The following is a 3,620-nucleotide window of genomic DNA, read 5'->3' as shown; positions in this document are numbered from 1 at the left end:
AGGAGGGGCCAGCGCTGCCCTTGGTCTTAGGCGACTTGTCCAGTTCTGGTGCCTCGCTCTTCCCCAAACTTGGTTTTTGGATGGGTGGTCGGTCGGCGAGGAATAGGTGTTGCCATGGAACTGTCTCAGACATTGCCAATCTCATGCTTTGGGGTGTGAAGCTGTGCTTTGTAGAATAGGAGAATGCCCGAGGTCTTCTAACAGGTTGGACCTTGGTTACCTATATAACAGCTTGTTTTTTTAATGTCATCCACTAATTTGATCAAAAATAGAGGAATTTGTTTGTTTAAATATATTCCCCTGAAGGCACCCAAAGGCAGTTTATTTTAAATAAAGCACTTGGAGGTGTCTCAGATGAAGGAAATGGAAAGTTTAGCTGCCCCAGGTGTTTTTGTTTCGTTGATTTGCTTGTCGTTTTTTTTTAATTTTTTAATTTGTTGTGTGCCTGCACCTTATCGAGGCCAGATATTGAGAGTTCTTTGGGAGAAGATAATCTTGATGGACAGAAAGGAGGTGATAACAGCTTGTTTTTTTAATGTCATCCACTAATTTGATCAAAAATAGAGGAATTTGTTTGTTTAAATATATTCCCCTGAAGGCACCCAAAGGCAGTTTATTTTAAATAAAGCACTTGGAGGTGTCTCAGATGAAGGAAATGGAAAGTTTAGCTGCCCCAGGTGTTTTTGTTTCGTTGATTTGCTTGTCATGTTTTTGTGTTGTTGTTTTTTTAATTTGTTGTGTGCCTGCACCTTATCGAGGCCAGATATTGAGAGTTCTTTGGGAGAAGATAATCTCGATGGACAGAAAGGAGGTGAGTTTATGGATACAGGAAAGCTTGGGGCTGTAAATGTAACCGGCTGTAATTAGTGTTAGGATTGCGCAGTTCGTTGTAAAGTACAAAGGCAGGTATTGTTTAAAATAAATAACCTCACCTCTGCATAGTCACAGGTGGCTACAATGGACATTTTATTGTAAATTATTTTCTTCAGGAAAATTTATTGTTTATGGGTTTTCAAATAGAATTTCCCAGAAAGTAATGGTCTATTTTTTAAAAAGTGGTCAAGGTGTTTTAAATATATATTTTACTAATAAGAACTGATCGGTAGCCTCAATCATGGCATGTTTGATTACAAAGGTGCCATATAAGGAGAGTGATAAACTCTTTTGGCTTTGTGAATACTTAAATCATTATCAAACGGTGATTCTCCACAGAGAAGAACAAGCTGGGGTGTGTGTGGGGATGGGGGTGAGGGGACTGTGCAGTGTTTAATCACAAAGGGTAATGTCTTTTAAAACACTGAGAAAGCATATAGCCTAGCAAGTAAACTAGACTCTGTTAAGTCAAATCTATTTTTTAAAGATTTTGGAATAGTAAAACATCAAAGAAACATTATTTTAGGTAGAGATCCCTTTCCAAATATTACTGGATAACATTTGGTCTTTGAAATAGATTTCAATGTTTCTATACACAACTGCAGTGACAAACTCTTTCATAGGAGCACTAAACTAGCTGCCGGGTGAGCCATTATAAACTGTTGCCTCACTGCCTTATCTGCTGGTAGACTATTTAAAGCAAAAAAACAAACAAACAAATAAAAAAAACCTAACCGACGTGACCAGCTAACACTGCAAATCAGTGAGGAGCCAGCTCAGCCAATTTGTCTCTGGTCAAAGTTAACTGCCAATATTTGCTACCCCTGCGAACTTCAGCTTTCTTACTTCACTGCTCATTTTTTACGTTCTCTGATCATTTATGTATCTTTTCTCCCCTACTACACTCATAGTTCCATCAGAGCACGGTTCCCATCTGATTCATCATTGTTACAAAAGCCTCCGTCTCTGTTTGCAAGGACAACTCACATATGACTGAGGTGGGAGAATTCATGTGACATGGGGACCAGAAAAGAATTACTATCAGAGTTGCAGAACAGGGAATTCAGGACCATGTTAAACAAAAACCTTCACCGCCCCAAACTTTTGTGAAAGAGTTTATTGAGCCATATGACAGCCATATGGCCAGGTCCTGGGACATACAGTCTAAACCAGCAGCAGCAGGGCCAGATGGAAAAGACACACACGCCTGCCATTCTGGAGCTGATGGAACCCTTTTATACAATGAGTTTTGGGAAAAGAGATGTAAGTTGTTTTTGAAAGAATTGACATTGTAGATATAGGGGTAGGGTGAAGAAAAGATGAAGCAGAGGCAGTTCTAGGATAGGTGCCTAGTCCATAAGGAAGACATGTTTACTAATGTTTTTATTAGTTGTGGGCAAGAGTCCGAAAGTTCATAAAGAAGGACTCAGTGGTGTCTGGTTGATTCAGAGTTTCAACAAACATTCAGGAATATGAGTAGTTTTTCTTAGTTTTAGCACACATATTAGCTGAGTACTTCCGTTGTCTCCCACTCTCCAATCCACTGTAATTTAATTTAGGACATTGGAGAATTTATCTCTTGCCAACCATTTTCTAGCTCTCCCAATGAAATCCATTCAATGAACAATTACTGAGGGTTGAGTGAGTCCAAGATGTTTGCTTTGCCCTGAATGTTTGTGTCCCCTCAAATTTATATGTTGAAACTTAACCTCCAAGAGTTACTATTAGGAGGTGGGGGGGCCTTTGGGAGGTGATTAGATCATGAGGATGGAGCCCTCATGAAGGGGATTCATACCCTTATAAAAGAGGCTCCAGAAATTTCCATTGCCCCTCTGGCCATGTGAGGATGCAATGAGAGAGAATCATTGATCGGCTGCCTCCTGCATGCCCCACACTGGGGATGGAGCCCACAACCTAGGCATGTGCCCTGACCGGAATTGAACCATGACCTCTTGGTTCATGGGTCCACACGCAACCACTGAGCCACTTCGGCTGGGCCGTAGGCTTTTCTATCGTATTACAATGCCTCTCCTAAAGAATAAGAACAGCATGCCCTGCAATCAGAGAAATGGTGAAAAGTACAAAATATTACTCCACATCTAGCTCTAGGGATAAGCTAGGAGTTGGAGTGTACACAGAAAGCCAATTTTAGCCACATAATCAATAAGTACATATACTGTAAAATAACTTTTTTCTGTTAAGCACTGTAGCGCAGGGGTGGGTGGGTGGTGGGGAGATATTTACAAAACAGTTTCTCAAGAGTGCTTGCAGAAGGCTGCTAGGGCTCCAAGGAGAGCGTCACACAGCTGCCTGTTGTGTGGTTATAGATTGTAAGGGCATGAGTCCAGTTCATTTTTCTAGTAAACTCTCTTTAGACCCTCTGGCCACCAGGGGGTGGGCTGAGGCTCTGAACTGTTCCCCTAGCTATAGAAGTTGACTTTTGTGCCTCTGCCACTTAAAGGGAGAGTGATAGTAGGGTTTGCCAGCTTTCATAAGCTAGCCTAATGCAGACCTAATTCCTTCTTGGGCTCACAAGACACTGGAGATGTACACATCTTCAAAGAAATGAAAAGGACTGATTTTAGTCCTTGTATTAGAGGAGAGTTGAACGCTACACTCCCGCGCACGCGCACCAAGCATCGAGGACCGGAGCTCGGTCCGGCTGGAGGTGGAGCCAAAGGAGCCGGATATGACGTCACGGAGCGCGTGCGGGTGTCACGTCGTCGGAGGCGGGGTGTCCGGGCTGG

The sequence above is a fragment of the Myotis brandtii genome, unplaced genomic scaffold (genome assembly GCF_000412655.1).
Source record: "Myotis brandtii unplaced genomic scaffold, ASM41265v1 scaffold423, whole genome shotgun sequence".
In the NCBI taxonomy this organism is placed as follows: Eukaryota; Metazoa; Chordata; class Mammalia; order Chiroptera; family Vespertilionidae; genus Myotis; species Myotis brandtii.
This window is presented reverse-complemented; position numbering follows the sequence as displayed.